The following is a 21,238-nucleotide window of genomic DNA, read 5'->3' as shown; positions in this document are numbered from 1 at the left end:
TTTCCTGCTATCTGTGAGGTCCATTGCTCTGTCATAGGAGGCTATTAGATTGGTCCTAGATGATTTGTGCTCCACAGACTCATGTTGGTTATTACCTTGTGATCCTAGTGTTTGCAAATTGATTTTTTGATGATTTCCTCCAGTATCTTCACAGGTATTGAAGTTAAGCTGATTGGTCTATAATTTCTGGCATTGTGTGTGAGTATGTGTATGAGTTTTAAAGACACACACTTGCCCTTTTTCAGCCTCTGAGCACATCTCCCACTATATGTAGGTTCTCAAAATAATAATAGTTCAATGATAATTCATTACATGCTACTGCATGCATGTGATAAGCCCAATTAAGTTAAACATGTAAAACTATTTTAAGTAATTTGCAGTTTTTTTCCCCTGTTTTACTTTAAAATCAATCACAGTCCTTTTTTAAACTGAAACAGTGAAGAAAAACTGATACTAGTGACTGGCTTACTTGTCAAAAACTAAATGTCAAAGACTTTCTTTCATCTGACTTCATTCTCTTATCCATCCTTCTGGCTATCTGTCATCACCTCCCAAACAGACTGTTTCTACCCTTTGAAATCTACTGGTTTTTCTCAGCCAAAAGTAGGAACCAGGAGTGTCTAGGATGAGCCAGCAGTAGCCTGGGATAACTTAAGTAAGGGGAATGAAAAGGATAGAAGCAAGACAAAGGCAGCTCTTCCCTAGGTGACCTTAGCTGTTAGTCCTTACATTTGGAAAACCTGAAGTTGATTGACTAAAGTCAGAGCTGTTGAGAGCACATGGCTTTTCAACTTGAAGAGTAATATTTTTTTAAAGCAATCCTTTTCAATGCATATTAGCCCATAGCCAATCAATGTAATCATAGGTGGAAAGTACTCTATAGGATGGGGTCTCATGGGATGTAATGAGAAGTCTATTCCTTCTGTTTCTTCAACCTTTCTCTCATAGATATTTCTAAAGTGTCTAAGCTATAAAGGGAGTCTCAATTTGTAAAGTTTTGCTTCATTTCCCAAGCCTTTAGTTTATACTACTGCTAAAGTTTATTGACTTTCTAAGATCATTTACTAATTTTCCTATCAGTCTAAAATAGTCAACACTTTCCTCATATATGTTGGAAACCTCAAGGGTTCTCATTTTGTCATAGGCTATATATACTTGTTAAAGCCAGGACTTTATAAGAAAGGATTTGAGGAGGATGGTGATACTTCATAGTAACCCCACTTAACCTTTTGTAATCTTAATTCCTTTGCCTCCTCCTATTTCATCCTTTCATTTGCATGACAGTTTCCAAAGGCTTGGGAGGAGGGAAGTGGTGGTGAAGCTAACTAGATAATCCTTTACATTTTCTTGGAAGATAGTCAGGGAAAATGGATCAGATATCAGGGAATATAAATTAGCAATTCAGAATTTATAGGCTTTAAAAGGGATTTTAAACTCTAAGTCAGATAGTAGCTTGGGACAAGGACAAACTTGCAAGCTTCTTGATATAGAGGAAGTTAGACTCAAAGACAGGAGCAAATGTGTGAGGCTATAATTAGTTGACTGGATATTCTCTTTTCCAAAAATGTATGCTACTGCCCGCCTTCCCCCCGCCAAGATTTTGGCAATTGACAGAACCTTCTCCTTATGGAAAAAAAATAATAACCTACTCAGTTATGTGAAGCATGCGTTTATGACTAAAAATGCTGAAATTTAGGTTTTGGGTTGAAGAGGAGATATGAATCTATTCTGGCTCTTTTGGGGGAGATATATTTGAGGACTACAGCTGAATCCCAGTAGGTGGCAGCAGAGTCAGGGAGCTACAGAGTTGGGGCATTATGCAAACAATAAAGCAGCAGAGATGCAGTACCATACCCAGCAAGGAGTAGTCATGATGGGGACAAGAGATAGGGAGCAGGTGCCACAGGAATATCAATAGAAAACATCGATATCCCCATAGCATTAGAAGTAATGCTACTCTTTCACATGTATTCTGGCCACTTGAGTTTCTTAAATTGTATAGTGTATAAGAATAGAAGTCTTGAGGTCAAGAAGACCTGAGTTCAAATCTGTACTCAGAAATTACTAGCTTTTTGACCCTGGACAAGTTACTTAAAATTGGTTCTGCCTCATCTTTAAAATAGGGATAAGAGAACTCGTCTCAGAGCTATTGTAAGAATAAAATGAGGGGCAGCTAGGTGGCACAGTGGATAAAGCACTGGCCTTGGATTCAGGAGGACCTGAGTTCAAATCCAGCCTCAGACACTTGACACTTAACTAGCTGTGTGACCCTGGGCAAGTCACTTAACCCTCATTGCCCTACAAAAACAAAGAAAAAAAAAGAATAAAATGAGATAATAGTTGGAATGTTGTTGAGTTGTTTCAGTAGCATCCAACTCTTTGTGACCGCATTTGGGGTTTTATTTGCAATGATACTGAAGTGATGTGCTATTTCCTTCTTTAGCTCATTTTACAAATGAGGAAACTGAGGAAAAGAGGGTAAAGTAAATTGGCCAAATTCACACAGTGAGTAAATATCTGAGACCAAATTTGAACAGGAAAAGGAGTCTTCCTGACTGCAGAACCAACACTGTATCCACTGTGCCACCTACCTGCCCTAAAGTCTATAGCCCCCAGCCTGACCCTGCTTAGCCTTTAAGATCTGATTATAAAAAGAGTTTTCATAAGTAATATGACCATAGACAATATTTGGAAAGTGCTTTGGAAAGTACAGTAGTTGGAGAGGGACCTAGAGTCAAGAAGACCTGAGTTCAAATCTGACCTCAGACACTTACTAGTTGTGTGACCCTGGGCAAATCACTTAACCCTATTTGCTTCATTTTCCTTATCTGTAAAATGAGCAGAAGAAGGAAATGGAAAATCACTCCAATATCTTTGTCAAGAAAACCCTAAATGTTTCTTACAGCACAATAGTATTCCATTACATTCATATACCACAACTTGTCCAGCCATTCCCCAATAGATGGACATCCCCTCAACTTCCAACTCCTTGCCATAACATAAAGAGCAGCTATAAATATCTTTGTACATGTGGGTCCTTCTCCCCTTTCCATCATCTCTTTGGGAAAAAGACCCAAAAGTGGTATTGCTGGGTCAAAGGGTATGCACAGCTTCATAACACTTTGGGCATAATTCCAAATTGCTCTCCAGAATGGTTGGATCAGTTCACAGCTCCACCAACAATGCAATAGTGTTCCAATTTTTCCACAGCTTCTACAACATTTATTATTTTAGCCAATCTAATAGGTGACAGGTGGTACCTCAGTGTTGTTTTAATTTGCATCTCTCTAATCTTTAGTGATTAAAGCATTTTTTAATATGGGTATAGATAGCTTTGATTTCTTCATCAGAAAACTGCCTCTTCATATCCTTTGACCATTTCTCAATTGGGGTGCTATAAGAAATGATGAACAGGAGGAGTTCAGAGAAACCTGGAGGGTCTTACTTGGACTGATGATGAGTGAGATGAGCAGAACCAGAAGAACATTGTACACAGTATCATCAACATCGTGTGTTGACTTACTGTGATGCACTATATCCTTCTCACCAATGCAATGGTACAGAAGGGTTCCAGGGAACTCATGATGGAGGAGGAACTCCAAATCCAGGAAAAATAAAACTGTGGAGTATAGATGCTGAATGAATCATACTATTTCTTTTGTTTTTGGTGCTGTTGTTTTTCTTTTTTGAGGTTTTTCCTCATTGCTCTGATTTTTCTCTTATAACATGATTAATGCAGAAATATGTTTAATGTTATATGTGTGTGTGTGTGTGTGTGTGTGTGTGTGTATGTATAAGCTAGATCAGAATACCTGCTGTCTAGGGGAGGGGGGATGGAGGGGAGGGAGGGAGAAAAATCTGAAATTGGAAAGTTTGTATAAACAAAAGTTGAGAACTATCTTTACATGTAATGGAAAAAAAATAAATTAAAAAAAAAAAGAAAACCCTAAATGGGGTCACAAAGCATAAAACATGGCTGATACTCAACAACAACAAATTGTAAACCACAAGTTCCTATATAAATCCTAGCTATTACTGTTATATTATTTGTGCCCTAGTCATAATCTCTATACTTGGAGAGCACTTACGAGGGAAGGTATTTTAATCTTCATAAGAGTGCTTCCCCAGGATATGTTGAACAATGTCAATAAATGCTTTTGTTTTGAATTCATTTTGTCCTCTGGTCAATCAATAAAATATATGTATTGGAATCTCAATGACTATAATCAGGGTAACATGTGTGTGTGTGTGTGTGTGTGTGTGTGTGTGTGTGTGTGTGTATGTGTGGGGTTCAGAAAATAATGAGGGACCTCTAGGTCCAAAATTTCCTCCCCTCCAAACTACCATTTTTAGTTATTTCTCCCAGGCCAATAAGAAAGGAAATTAACAGCCTCTTTCCCACAAACAAATCAGGTTTTATTAATGGGAATAAAATACACAGCAAAAGTGAAATTAATTAAGTCAAGGACAAGAGAAATAGGGAAAGAGAAAAATGGACAAGTGCCCTGGCTCTATCAAAGGCTAACACAATCCCCCAAACTTGCTTCCAGCTCAACTAATTCAAAGACCCAGACTGGTTTTTATTAACTCACCACCTGGGGTCTATAGTTTTCAACAGGAAACACCTGTGCCCTCTCTCAGCAGTCTTCTCCTGGAAGCTCACCAACAGGAAAAAAACAAGCTCCCTTCAGCAAGTGGTCCCTTTTCTACTTTTACCCTCCCTCCCCCAAAAGGGAGGTCCTTCAAGCTGAATGTGGAGAGTGGTTCCCCTGCTGACATCATCAGCATCACTCAGGGCAGGCCAGGTGTGGCTCATATCCAATCATCCCTAGCCGGTTCCCGAAACAGTACTAGATCATTCAGGTGGGGTGCCTGGGCATCTGCCAAATTTCATTATCTTACCACATTCCCCCTTTTGTTTCTTCAAGGAACATGGAGTGTATACTGGATGAAACAGTATATATACATATATATATATATGTGTGTATGTGTGTGTGTATGTATGTGTATATATATATATATGTGTGTGTGTGTGTGTATATATATATGTATGTTTATGTGTATCCAGACTTTCTACTTTGTTTGATTGATATTATTAAACTGACAGGATGGGATAATTGATTGTAGAGAGTAGGCTGGACTTAGAGGCAGGAAGTTTTGATTTGAATCCTATCTTAGATACTTATTTGCTATTTGAACCAGGACATTTTAATCTCTTTGTGACTCAGTTTCCTCATCTAAAAATGGGAATAATAGTAGTACCTACCTCACAAGATTGTTATGAGAGTAAAATAAGATAATGTATATAAAATACTTTGAAAACCTTTAATGTGCGATATAAATGTCAGATCAATCTTATATATCAGATAATGTGATTTATTTTATTCTCTCTCCTTTTTAAATAGTTCAGTCACTAGTCTTATTATTTTATTACATGTAAAGATCTATATATTATAGCACAGGTATGTAAAATAATTGTTTTCTGTCATTCAAGAAAAGTATTTGGATATCAGCTCATATTCTATAGGCTCACCGAAAGCATCCTTAATATAACTTCAGAAGCAGACATGTATAGAAAGAAAGAAAAAAAGAAAGAAAGAAAGAAAGAGACAAACCATTTGTTAAAAGCTTGCTATGAGGGGCAGCTAGGTGGTGCAGTGGATAGAGCACTGGCCCTGGATTCAGGAGGAACTGAGTTCGAATCCGGCCTCAGACACTTAACACTTACTAGCTGTGTGACCCTGGGCAAGTCACTAAACCCCAATTGTCTCACCAAAAAATAAAATAAAATAAAAGCTTGCTATCGGGAACAGCTAGGTGGGACAATGTGATAAAGCATCAGCCCTGGATTCAGGAGGACCTGAGTTCAAATCTGGCCTCAGACACTTGACACTTAGTAGCTGTGTGACCTTGGGCAAGTCACTTAACCCTCACTGCCCCGGAAAAAAAAAAGCTTACTATTTGCCCTGCAGGCAATGTTCTAAGTGCTGGGTATACAAATATAATCAGCAATGAAGACAGTCCCTATTCTCAAGAAATTTATAAAGGATGAAGGACTGAAAAGATGGTGAAGTGGACAGAGTGCCAGTCTTAGTGTCAGAAAGACTCATCTTCCTCAATTGAAATCTGGTCTCAGACACTAGCTATATGACTCCAGGTAAGTCAGTTAACCCATTTTTTTTTTTCTGTTTCTTCCTTTGTAAAATGAACTAGAAAAGGAAATTGAAAACTACTTTGGTATCCTTGCCAAGAAAACCCCAAATAGTGTCATGAAGAGTCAGATATGATTGAAATGACTGTACAACAAACAACTCAGACTGGATAATAAGATAAAATCCACATGGATATATGACTTAGATATAAAAGGTGACATCATAAAAATAGGTAAAGGAAGAAAATAACTTTCAGAACTATGAATAGGGGAAGAATTTATTACCAAATAAGTAACAGAAAATATCTAGTATATGCCCAGAATGTCTAAGATGGTCTCCAAATAGATGTAATGTGAAAATATAGCATCTCTCCTTGTGAAGGATGCTAGAAAATATCTTCAAGGAGAATTGCCGTGATGTGTAAGAGAAATTTCTGGGAGCGAAAAATTGTTGATCATGTGCAGATATTCTGTAACTTGTTCTGGTCATCTAAACACATGTTGAAGAAAAAATTCTAATTGCCTAAAAAGTCATTTTAAAAGCCTATCAGCTGCAACTTCTGTCCATTTGCCTCATTCATTCATGCATGATCTCTGTGACTTATTACATCTAGTGAAGGGAGCATAGTCTCCAATTTTTTTCTTTTTTTAAAAAAACATTAGCTTAGACAAATATACAATGAGAAAAGAAAAAAAATCACTACATACACCACAGAACATGAGGATTCAATATAAAACAATAGATTTCCATTTCAAGAAAACCTATGTAATAAATGCTGAACATTGTTTTCAAAGCTTCCCAGCTTTTCTTTGCTTCATTATTTTTTTCTTCTGTTCTCTTCTGTGTATTTTTTACTTTATTTTTCCCCCTTCCCCCCAACCCCAAAAAGGCTACAATTAAGTATGGAGATTATATATCTATTTATATATCTATTTATATATTTATTTATAATTTTATTATATATGTATATGATATATTTATACATATACTTAATTGTATACATTCTTAATTATATATACACATAAATATATCTTTGCATATACATAGATATCTATAAAAATACATATATACACTCATACACTTATATGTAAGACTCTATCATGCCATCTGTTTTTCTGAGGACAGATAGCATCTTCCTTCATTAGTCCAAGTCTTTCCATGTTTTTCCAAGTCAACCAGCTCATCATTTCTTTTAGCACAGAAAAATTCCAACACTATCCCATCGTATCTGAAAGATTTTCTATGAAAGTTTCCCCTCCAATTTCCTGAATTCTTTCTATTGTTGGCTATATGGGTTTTATTTATATCAGAAAATTATAATTTAAAATAATGAAAATTATCCATTTTATACTTCAACAGTGCTCTTATACCATAGTTTAAGATCTTATGTGGCAGCTAGGTGGCACAGTGGAAAAAACACCAGTCCTGAATTCAGGAGGACCTGAATTCAAATTTGGCCTCAGACACTTGACACATACTACTTGTGTGACCCTGGGCAAGTCACTTAACCCCAGTTGCCCCACCAAAAAAAAAAAAAAAGATCTTATATTGCTGAATCTACTTCCTTTACATCTTTTTTCCTGGTTTCTTTAAAATTCCTGACCCTTTGTTCTTCCAAATGAACTTTGTTATTATTTTTTTCTAACAATTTTTTTTTAGTAATTTAATTAGGATGACATCAAATAAGTAGATTAGTTAGGTGAAATTGTCATTGAAAAATTATATTGCCTTACCTACCTATGAACAATAAATATTATTTCAATTATTTGTATCTGAGTTTATTTGTATAAAAAAGTGTTTTATGTTTATGTTCATATCATTCTTGTGTCTGCTTTGGCAGATATACTCTCAGATATTTTATACTCTCTAGTTATTTTACATGGTCTAAAATAATACTGAATACTATTATAGAATACTGACACATAGTATAGTTTTTCCATTTTCTCTTTTAACTAAATCTATTTTAACTTTAACTTTGGTCATGAGTACTATCCCTGCCTTTTTAAATAATAAATTCTACCCCTGCTCTTTATTTTATCTTTGTGTGTATCTCTCATTTTTGTAATGTTTCCTGAAAGAAACATATTGCTGAACTCAACATTTTCTGTTTTCCATACTTATTTTATAAATTCATCACATTCATATTCTAAGACATAATTACTTGTTGAGTATTTTTCTTCTATTTTTCCTCACTGTCCTCACCCTATTTATCCTATCTCTCCTCAATCCTTTGCTTTACTTCTGCCCATTAATACACAAAACCATTAGTGTACCCAGGAAAATACAGGGCAAATGCAGCCTGTCTGACCCCCAGTAATACCAGAGCATGGTTGTTACATAAGGATCACTGAAGAGAAAATACTTTTCAATGTGCATGTGTGTATGTGTATATAAAATATACACACAATATTAAATTGCACAAAAAATCTATTTTAATTAAAATGAGAAGGAAAGAGGTAACTGGAAAAATTTTGCCTCAAAATTCTCCAACAAAGGTCTCATATGCAATATATAAATGACATTCAAATTTATAAAAATAAGGGCCATTACTCAATAGACAAATAGTCAAAGAATATGAACATTCGGTTTCCCAAGAAAGTTATTCAAGCTGTCAACAACCATATGAAAAAAAAATGCTCCAAATCATTGACAATTGCAAATTAAAACAACTCCAAGATTTTGCTTCACACTGATTGGTGAAGATCACATAAAAAGAAAATAAATGTTTGAGAACCTGTGGTAAAACAGGGGAACTGGGGTACTGTTGGTGGAATCAGTACAAACATACTAGGAAGAAATTTGGTACTATACCACTAAAATTATTAAACTGTGCATGCCCTTTGATCTAGCTATACAACTATTAGGCCAATCAGCCAAAGACATAAAGGAAAATGGACTAATAGATGATAGTGTTTCTTGAAAATATCTTAATCATGTTTGAGAAAATTATCAAAGTGAGGGGCAGCTAGGTGGCGCAGTGGATAGAGCACCGGCCCTGGAGTCAGGAGTACCTGGGTTCAAATCCGGCCTCAGACACTTAACACTTACTAGCTGTGTGACCCTGGGCAAGTCACTTAACCCCAATTGCTTCACTAAAAAACAAAAACAAAAAAAAGATTATCAAAGTGAAAACTGAGGTAGTGTATGCCAAAAGACTGAGAGATATTTTAAAGTCATAGTTTAATGGAAAGACCACATTTAAATCAATTAACACCTATGTAACATTAGTTGCATGATATTATTTTGACATGGTAAAATAGGCAGCAAATCTAGAAGTTCAAATAAAAATCTGTATAATTTCCACTAAATACAGGAAGCTGTGGAAAAAAGGAAACCATGGAAAAAATAGGACTTCCTCATGAAAAAGAAGTATGAGGATTAATATTCTCAGAGCACATGATAAACAGGTTAGAATTCATCTCTACTTTTGGAATATAAATATATATATAATTTTATAATACTAAATGTTTTATACATATAGTATTTATGTATATTATCATATAAATGTGTGAATATATACACATATATATGTATATAATCACAAAGTAATAGTAAATACTAAAAACTGGTATGTGCCATTGGATTTGTTAAATGTTGCTAAAATTTGTTTATGTCCAAATAGTATCTATGAAACAGTTAAAATATTAATGGTATCAAAACTTACTCCATGGACAAAATCCACATGAACTCAACCAACAATATGTTGTCAGCAAAGCAGCAGACAAATGGTGAGTACTGTGAATATTTTTCATAAAAATAGAGGAATTTATGATGGCTCTTTAAGCTCAGTTTATTGCTATTAGAAATTACAAATAGATTATATTTATGAAGCCTAGTCTTATTGATTAATTCAGATTACTCAATGAAATGACAAAAATGTTGCAACCTATGACTACAGGCTACAAAAATTTAACCTTTCATGGATAGATGAAAATAAATGATCAGGTTATAAGAATTATACACATCAAACTTCCTATCCATTATAGACTAAGGTATTAGAAATCCCCATACTTCAAATAGAGGCTCCCAAATAACCTCACGAATTCAATAAGCCAATTGTACTAGTACTAAAGTATAATTATAAATGGATATGGTGCTTATCACCATAAATAACACTCATCCATAAAAATTAAGAATATTTTTCACAGATATCACCATTCCAAATATTCAAAATCTGTAGTCTCTGCTCCCCCCTTCCCCCCCCCCCAGCATTTGGGACCAATCTACCTGGCCTAGATTAGGGGTAAAGGGCCTTGAGTTCATGCCCTTTGAAGATTGGTTGAAAATATTAGGGATAATTAGGCTGGCTAGGATATATGTCCTCCCATGTAGGGGACTGATGGCAATCTTCCTGCATTTGAAAAGATTTCATGTAGAACTGAAATTATATCTATTTGGTTTGTTTCCAGGACAAAACTAGGAAAACTGTATAGTGGTCACAAGGAAACAAGTTACTTAGGGGTAGTGAGGTAACACAGTGTATAAAACAGCGGCCCTGGATTCAGGAGTTCCTGAGTTCAAATCCGGCCTCAGACACTTGACACTTACTAGCTGTGGGACCCTGGGCAAGTCACTTAACCCTCATTGCCCTGACAAAAAAAGAAAAGAAAAGAAACAAGTTAATAATTTATGTAAAAAACAAAACAAAACAAACAAAAAAAACCCCTTTCTAATAATTAGAACTAAACAAATTGGGGCAGCTAGGGGGTACAGTGGATAGAGCACTGGCCCTGGATTCAGGAGGACCTGAGTTCAAATCCGGCCTCAGACACTTAATACTTACTAGCTGTGTGACCCTGGGCAAGTCACTTAACCCCAATTGCTTCACCAAAAAAAAAAAAAAAAAGAACTAAACAAATTGAAATAGCCTACTTTCGGAAGACATGGAAGTCTTTAACTAAAGGCCATGTATTAGGCATGTCATAAAAAGCAATCCTTGGGGCAGCTAGATGGCACAGTGGATAGAGCACTGGCTCTGGAGTCAGGAGTACCTGAGTTCAAATCCGGCCTCAGACACTTAACATTTACTAGCTGTGTGACCCTGGGCAAGTCACTTAACCCTAATTGCCTCACTAAAAAAAAAAAAAAAAAAGCAATTCTTGGCATGAATTGAACCAGATAGCTTCTATAACTCTGAGATTCTGATCTGATGTAAAAATTCTGTGATGTGGAGATGACTTATTCATCTCAGACACAGGAGAACACCATGTATACAATGTACTACCATTACAGATGGAATGGTGATTTCAAGACAGTAAATAGTAAAGAACAAAACAAAAAAATAGTAAAGTTTGGCAGGAATTTCCCATGAATTATGAAAGAGACTAATGTGAAATAAGGCTGGAAAAAGTAATTGAAGTCAGAGACTGGAAGCCTTTAGAAAAAAAGACTTTTGATCCTAGAAATAAAAAAGGAGCTAGTCAAGGTTTCTGACTGGGGAAGTAATATGATCAGACTTGTGGCATGGAAAGAGAAGAGACTAGAAGCAAGTAGAATGATTTAGAAGGCCAGATAATACTCTAGGTGAGGAGGTGTCATGTATAGTTTGACTGTGAGTATAGAAAAAAAAGTTGGGTATGAGAGATGTTGTGAAAGTAGAATCAATACAATTTTTCATCTCATGGTCATGGGAAGTAAGGGAGAGTTATGGGTTGAGTGACTTTAAGATTATACAACTGGTAACTAGGGGGATAGTAACACCCTCAACAGAAATAGAGAAGTATAGGTGACGATAAGTAGGCTAATAAGCCCAGAGTGCAGGATATGTTTAGGGGAATAATGATTACCCATCTACTTGTCATATGCCAGAAATCTAAGGCTTCAATGAAGCACCAGGGCTACAGTAAAGGAGTCAACAAAGCCAGAGGGCTTTAGAAGAAACATGGCCTATGGGGCAGCTAGGTGGCACAGTGGATAGAGCACCAGCCCTGGAGTCAGGAGGACCTGAGTTCAAATCTGGCCTCAGACACTTAACACTTACTAGATGTGTGACCCTGGGAAAGTCGCTTAACCCCAACTGCCTCACTAAAAAAACAAACAAAAAACAAACAAACAAAAAAAGCATGGCCATACCCTAGTATCACAGTATCCGCTTTCTTAAGGATGTGAGCCCATCCTATATAATATAGATCATATATTGAATGAAGGGTAATTTTCAAATGCTATACAAAAATCAGAATGAAATTTTATCGGATAGATTATGGAATTTCTGGAGGTGTTTTATAGTCCAAAAATTTGGAGTGATGTCTATCATTTTGAAAAATTGTAGATCTAAACATAGAAATGAAAGAAAAACCTGAAAACTAAGAAGGAAGGATTAAATTGTTGTAAGTAAAGACATTTCTCCTTGTTCCTAGTTAACATTCAAACTTTATCAATTCACAAAAATAACTTGTTTGAACCGATATGTTTTCACAAAGCACAGCTCCTTTCAATAGCAGATCAATTACCACAGTTTGGAGAATGGAAATGGATTGGATTGACAGTAAACTGCCAGAATCCAGACAGTGCTTTTGTCCATAAAGCAAGATAAACTGAAGTTGGAATTGGCGATCCTGAAAGGTAAACTTCTCCTCTAAATACAGGATGAATGTCTCTTTATGGCTTCATGAGGCTATTGGCAGTTTCCCTGAAATGACCAACATTAAAGCCATGTGAACTCCATGAAGATTGCCCTGGTGGCCATTCTCTTCTATTCTCCTTGGTAATGATTATGAAAATGTGCTCCTGATGAGAAAATGCCTGTAACAATGCCTCACTAAATTTGAAGGGAGCAGCGGGTGAGAAAAATACAACACTTTCAACAGTGATTCAGAAACCAAGATGAACAACCATGGATTTTGTTTCACAGGCATTTGGAAGGAGGTGACAGAATCTTTTATTATTTCTGTCATTGTTGTTGTTATTACCATTATTATTATTTACAGGTTATATCCTTCTATTAGATATTTGGAAGCTTGAATAAAAACTTATGGTTTCATGCGGGTACAGAACACGAAGCCATATAACATTATGATATAATGTAAGTGAACATAGTTGGCATGGTTTAAAATGTTATGTGCTTGCTGATGATTTCTCTTCATTTACTGGCAGTTAATTGTTCAAAATATATTTAAGAAATGAAATCTTTCTAATAATTTGTATAGTTTTTGTAATAAATTTTCAAATTTGTTTGATCTTAGGTGCTATATTTGGCAATGAAATTACATCACCGGGGGCAGCTAGGTGGCAGAGTGGATAGAGCACTGGCCCTAGATTCAGGAGGACCTGAGTTCAAATCTGGCTTCAGACACTTGACACTTACTAGCTGTGTGACCCTGGGCAAGTCACTTAACCCTCATTGCCCCACAAAAAAAGAAAGAAAGACATTACATTACCCTTTCCAAAGAGGTTATTTCACTAAGTCTAATTATTAAATGTATTAGTAGAGAGGAAAGTAGAGAATTGGAAAGTAGTAGAGTTATCCTTCAAACATGATACCAATATATCCTGCATAATGAAGTCATAATGGAGACCAACTTGTCCCAATGATGATGTTAATATATTATAACTAATCTATATTGTAAGTTTCTAAACCCTAATGAAATATCATTTGTTGAAATGATCTAAAATTATTTACTTCCTGTAATACCATCTGCCTGAGTTCCCAAAGAAATGACTGTTGACAATATTAAGTGTGATACGTAATGTTTTCATTTAACAAAAAGTTGTTCTTAGGGATTAGTTTCATAGGCTTAAAGCCATCCAGTCCAATACCCTTATTAAAAGGGAGGAAACTGAGGCCCTAAGAATTTAATTACTTTTCTAATTTACATAGATAATAAGTGATCAACATGGGATTAGAAGCAAAGTTCTCTGATTCCAAATCCAATGCTCCTTTCACAATTCTCTATTGCTTTAACTGCCACCCTCCAAAAAAAATTCTAAATGTTTCTGTGTATATCTACTTAGGTTCAACAGAGTCTGCCAATTTCTCAAAATACCCTGGATCAAGTTCCCATTGAGTGTTGACTCATTGGCTCCAAAAGAGGCCCTGAAAGGCAGCACAATATATAGCATATTAACACCCTAGACAGGCATATGGCAGCATTTGCAATGAGAATGCAACACAGAAAAGAATTGCTTCATCTTCTTCCAACTTTTATGGGGAAAATCCTTATTCAAATAGTAAAGCAAACATTTGTTACACAGAAGATCTCATTTACAGATCTATTCTGTAACAGAAATTCAGTACAGTTCTATTCGAGGGTTTGTTTGTTTATTTTTCATGTACTGAGGAGAGCCAATTACTGAGATAACTGAAAGACAAGGGCAGAAATATGTCCTTCAGAAAAGCTGCTGCTAAATTAATCTGAAGCCCATTAATACCATAGACACCGAGCTTACTGATTTTCCTCTTGAAATCATGACAAGGAAAGAATGGGTGTGTATGTGTGAGTATACAAACATCCATATGTATGTATTTATATATGTACACATATGCCTGTTTATATCTATATTTTATATATGTGTGTATATGTGTGTACACAATGTATACATATCTATACATTTTATATGCATACTTACATAGACATGAGAGGCAATAGAATATAGTGAATGGAGAGATGGTCTTGAAATCAGAAAGACCTGGGTACAAGGCCAGGATTTGAAACATACTGGGTGCATGACCCTGGTCAGCCATTTATACTCTAAGTTCCCCTAAGTAACTTTTTAAGTCTCTAAGTTGCAGAATAAATATGTTCACCCGAAGGAGAAACTCTAATGATCCCTGATTCAAGGTGCCTTAGAATTCCTTTAGGAACTTTACCTCTATACTCAATTTCCCATCTCATTAACTTTCCATAACTTTAAGAATGACTTTATGACATATGCATAATCTTCTCACATTACATCCTTCTGCATCTACAATCTAATTCAGATGCCATATCATGGAACAGGTTCATGAAGACTATAGCATTTGAATATAAGCTCCAGCAGGTCATGCCAAGGCAAAATGGTTTCAAGTATTAGAAATTGCCTTGTTAAATTTCATAAAGTAGAATGGGTGGATGAGAACGATTTGTTCTGATGGCCATGAAAGTAGCAGAAGCAGGTGCTATGGATCACTTAGAGCTTGGTCAAACATCAGAGACACAAAGGTCATCCATTGTATCCTTGGCCATCACCAGTTCATCTTCACTTTTGTCCTGCCATTGGACTTTGATGACTCAGGGAGAGAGAGTGAGGTTGATGACTGTGTGCCACTCTGCCCTGCTTAAATTCAAATCACCCATAAGTCAATACATCAATGTGATGTCAATGGTTCTCTTCAAAAACAAAAGACAAACAACAACATATTGGCTATAAGCCAATGAATTTTTCTTCCATTCTCAACCTTGAATACAATCTACTAAAGCCCAGTGGCACTGTTACCTGAGTTGAAGGGGAGAGCACCAATGCCAATCTTATCTCTTTGAAGTATAGAAGTGTTTAATATTGGCTCTTCTGCTTTAAGATATTAGCTCTTAACACTATTGTTTTCTAATTCATTCTCTGGGGAGGGTAAGCAGAAAAATTATTGTTCAAAGAGGTTTTAGATAGACTGTCCCAGTCACAGGACATATATCATAATGTTCATTATAGTAAGACTCATACCTGGTAATTTTATACTCAAATGGTTATTTAAATGTAATTAGTATTATTAGTTTTTTGGGGGGACATTGAGGGTGAAGTTCCTTGCCCAGGGTCACAAAGCTAGTAAGTGTCAAGTGTCTTAGGTTGGAAGTGAACTCAGGTCTTCCTGAGTCCAGGGCTGGTGCTTTATCCAATGTGCCACCTTGGTGCCCCAATTACTATTATTATTAATGAAGCAGCTAGGTGACACAGTGGATAGCACACTCAACTTAATGGTAAAAACATGTGAATTCTAATCCTACTTCAGACATTCTTTCAGTTTATGTTTTCTCTTTCATAAAGGGGTGATTATAATAGCAACTACCTCATAATGGTGCTGTGAGGATCAGTTGAAATATCAAATGAAAGTGTTTTTCAAGTTTCAAAGCAATATAAAAATGTTAGCTCTGCTTAGTACAAACTACAGGCCACTGTGGTAAAGTAGAATGAAGAGAATAAAGTAGAATAAATTAAAAAAAAAACAACACTCCAGTCAGAAAATCTAAATTTGAAGTCACCAAACTGTGTAATTTGAAATTCTAAATGTGGGTTCTAATCTGTCCCCCCAGTTTTGGGGGAAACTGAGTAAAATCACTGATAAATGAATTTAGGTTTTTTAAGGGTTTATTAAAAGATAGTAAAAGAAAGAGAAAGATTGAGAATAGAGTTCCTATAACCTGATGATCCTAAACTTCCCTTGTTTCCACTTCTGAAGTCCTCTGCCACCACCACGATCTCTCTCAGCCAAAAAGAGATGGAGCTCTCTCCCCAGCCTCAGCTTCCTCCTTCCTGTTCCCCTCCCAGAAATGCGAGGTTCTTCAAGTTGATTGGTTCCCTGGGCCCAAAGGTGGTCAAAGTTCAAAGTTGTTAGCTTCTGAGAACAATTACTTTCTTAAGTACCCTTAAGTACCAGCCAGATGTGCTTACAATCTAGTAAGTGGTCAAGGCAGTCACCTTATCTAATTCAATCAGTATAAATCTCCAGGTGGGTCTCTGAGTATCTGATAAATCCATTATCTTAACACAGTGGGTATATACAAACACACTCACATACAAACTTTGTTTTTTTGGAGGGCAATTAGGGTTAAGTGACTTGCCAAGAATCACATAGCTAGTAAGTGTCAAATGTTTAAGGCAGATTTGAACTCAGGTCCTCCTGAATCCAGGGCCAGTGCTTTATCCATTGCCCTACCTAGGTGCCCCTACACAAACATTTTTACATACATACATACATGCATAATACAACTTTTCATGGCTCACAGTCCTCTTAGTCCTAAGTGTCACATTTCAAGAAAGTATCATGGAAAATTACCCCAATATCCTAGAACCAGATGTTAAATTGAAATTGAAAGAATCCACTAATCACTACCTGAAAGAAATCCCAAAGTGAAAACTCTCAGGAATATTATAGCCAAATTTACAGGTCAAAGAAAAAATATTGCAAGCAGCCAGAAAGAAACAATTTAATATCATGGAGCCACAGTCAGGATAACACAAGATTTAGCAATTTCTACATTAAAGGATAAGAGGACTTGGAATATGATATTCCAGAGGACAAATGAGTTAGGGTTACATCTACCAATCACCTACCTCATGAAATGGGGAATAAAATTTTAGGGGAAAAGTGGATATTCAATGAAACAAGACTTTCAAGCATTCCTGATAAAAAGACCAGAGATTAACAGAAAATTTGATTTTCAAATACGAGACTCAAGGGATACATAAAAAGGTAAAACAGAAGGAAAAATCATGAGGGATTCAATATGGTTAAACTGTTTACATTCCTACATGGGAAGATGATAGTTGTAACTCCTAAGAACTTTATCATTATTAGGACAGTTAGAAGGGGTATACATAGATGGAGAGCATGGATGTGAATTAACTATGATGACATGATATTTAAAAAATAAAATTAAGAAATAAGAAAGAGGATTACACTGGGAAAGGCAGGGGGAGAGGTAGAATGGAGCAAATTATCTCACATAAAAGAGATGTGAAACAGTTTTTGCAGTGGAAGCAAAGAAGGGAGGTGTAGTGGCCAATGCTTGAACCTTACTATTATCAGAGTTGGCTGAGGGAGGGAATTACACACACACATACATACACACATATATGTATATATCTATATACAAGTATATGTGATATATATGTATATGTATACATGTGTATGTGTATAGGGAGGATTGATGGAAGTAGTGGTCAGAAGCAAAACACTTTTGAGCAGGGACATGGTAAAAAGGGAGAAAAAAGAACAAATTGGGAAAATAGGATGAACGGAAATATACAATTATTAATCATAATTATGAATGGGAATGGGAATTCATCCACAAAATGGAAGTGGTTAGCACAGTAAATTAAAAACTACCGTTTAACAATATCTTGTTACAGAAAGACATTTGAACCAGAGAGACACACACAGAGTAAAGGTAAGGGGCTGGAGTAAAGAAACAAAAACAGTTAGCAATCATGATCTCAGACAGTGCAAAAGCAAAAAATAGATCTAATTAAAAGAGATAAGCAAGTAAATTACATTTTCATAAGGAACCATAGACAAAGAAGTAATACTAATACTAAGCATGTAAGCACCAAATGGTATAGCATCCACATTCTTAAAGGAAAAATCAAATGTGTTATCTAAGGAAATAGACAGTAAAACTTTACTATTGGAGAACCTCAAGTTTCTCCTATCAGAGCCAGAGAAATCTAACAAGAACAATGAAAGCAAGAATGAAGTTAAAGAGATAAATAGAATTTTAGAAAAGTGAGATATGACAAAATTGAAAGAAAATAAAAAAGAACATTTCTTTTTCTCAGTGGTACATAGTATTTATACAAAAACTGACTAAGTATTAAGGCATAGAAACCTCACAACCAAATGCCAAAAAGGAGAAAGATTAAATGCATAATTTTCAGATAATAATGTGATAAAATTATACTTAATAAAGTGTTGTTGGAAGAGAGAGAAAAATTAATTAGAAATTAAATAATATAATCCTAAAGAATGTTTGGGTCAAAGAACAAATCATAGAAATAGTCATTTCATTAAAGAGAATGACAACAAAGAAACAATCTATCAAAATGTATGGGATGCAGCCAAAGCAGGACCTAGGGGGAAATTTATATTTCTAAACACTTACATCAATAAAATATAAAATGAGTGGATCAATGAATTGAGCATGTAATTTAAAAAAAACTAAGAAAATAACAAATTAAAAATCCTCAATTGAACACCAAATTGGAAGTCCTGAAAAATAAAGAAGATATTAAATTTAAAACAAGAATGTCTTTGAAATACTAAATTTAACTAGAAGCTGATTTTACAGGGAAAAAGATAAATCCTTGGTTAATTTGATTTAAGAATGAAAAAATAGGGGGCACCTAGGTGGCATAGTGGATAAAGCACCGGCCCTGGATTCAGAAGGAACTGAGTTCAAATCCAGCCTCAGACACTTGACACTAGCTGTGTGACCTTGGGCATGTCACTTAACCCTTATTGGCATGCAAAAAAAATAATGAAAATGAAAGAATAAAACCAAATTACCAGTGTCAAAAATGAAAAGGATGAATTAACTACCAATGGAGAAAAATTTAAAGCCATTGTAAGGAATTATTTGCTGAATTATATGCCAACAAATCTAACAATCTAGGTAAAATAAATGAATATTTATAAAAATGTAAATTGCTGGGGCAGCTAGGTGGCACAGTGGATAGAGCGCCGGTCCTGGATTCGGGAGGACCTGAGTTCAAATCCAGCCTCAGACACTTAACACTTACTAGCTGTGTGGCCCTGGGCAAGTCACTTAACCCCAATTGCCTCACAAAAAAAAATGTAAATTGCTCAGATTAACGGAAGAGGAAATATATGACTTATATAACCTTTTCTCAGAAAAATAAATTGATCAAGCCATCAATGAGCTCTCTAACAAAAAATTATTATTAATTATTAATATTAAAGAAATATTAATTGTTCATAGTTAGTCTGAGCCATTATAATAATATGACAATTCTACCTAGATTAATTTACTTATTGAGTGCCATACCAAAATACCCAAAAATTATTTTATAGAGGTAAAATATTTCAAACTCAAATTTTAAAAAAATGTTAAATTTCTTTGACATACTAAAAAAATTAGATTAGTTGAAAAAATATATCCACCATGTAATGTTCTCATTTGAAACCTACAACCACATTGCTACAAGATAATTTCTCTTTATTACTATTATTTTTATTTCCTGACACAATGAGGTATAAGAGAAACAACACAGTTTGGGGTTTATATGATCACAGATCTTTATGACAGCCCAAAGGCCAGGTAGGCCAATCCCTTAATTTTACTGATGAGGAAACCAACACAATAAGTTTAAGTAACTTGTTTCTGGTCATACCTGGTCACACAAGTAGTAAACATCAAAGAGGGGATTCCTCTGAATCTAAAGCCTGTACTTTTCCCACTATTCCAAGATGAGTCTGGGCTCAAATCTCAGCTCTGCCCCTTATAATCTGAGTGTCTCTGTGAAGGTCATTTCCTTTCTCTAGTCCTCACTTTTGGGATATTGTAATATTCATGCTATCTATCTCATAGACATGTGGTAAGAAAAGCGCTTTGTAAGTCTTAAAGACTATGAAAAGTAACTTTATTTAATTCAGAGAGAGAAGCAGCATGGTGAATTTGGAATCAGAGAATCTGAGTTTGTCATGACTCTAGGATGTCATAGTTGATACTTGAGCAAACCATTTAAACCCTCTGTGACTCAACTATAAAATGAAGCCATTTGACCAGGACATCTCTGACCATTCCTTCCAGATCTAGACTGGTGATCCCTGCAGTTCCATTAAAATATTTCTTCATGGCATGATGGTCTTAAGACTTACAAAGCACTTTGATAACCACAGGTCTATGGGGTAGATAGCATGACTATTGTAATCCCCAAAAACTAAAGTCTAGAGAAAGGAAGCGACCTGCACAGATATCTTGTGAGTTATGGTATGCAAAAAAGTCCAACTAAACTAGAAGACATTGACAAGTACCTCTTTTCCTAGAAGCAAGCTCACTGTTTTCAGAGAGGCCATCACCAATTCATTTCTTCAGCTATTACAGCTTACAAATGCTTTTTACAATGGTGAAGAGAAGTTTCAATCAGTACAATAATACCTATACCTACAAAATTCCTTAATAATTTAAGGATGCAAGAATATATGTGTACATATATACATATATATACATATATTCATGCATATGTACACACACACACATATATATATATATGTATATACATAATCAGTTCTTCTACAATACCTGTTTTGAAATGTGAATTTGTTCCAATACAATTGATGCATTAAGGAACAATTTTATATATAACTTGAATTTCAGATCTACTTCTGTGAGAAATAGAAAACGAAACGTGGTTGAACGGAGTAAACCAAGCATAAAATA

The sequence above is a fragment of the Dromiciops gliroides genome, chromosome 3, assembly GCF_019393635.1.
Source record: "Dromiciops gliroides isolate mDroGli1 chromosome 3, mDroGli1.pri, whole genome shotgun sequence".
Taxonomy (NCBI): domain Eukaryota; kingdom Metazoa; phylum Chordata; class Mammalia; order Microbiotheria; family Microbiotheriidae; genus Dromiciops; species Dromiciops gliroides.
Note: the sequence above shows the minus strand (reverse complement) of the source record.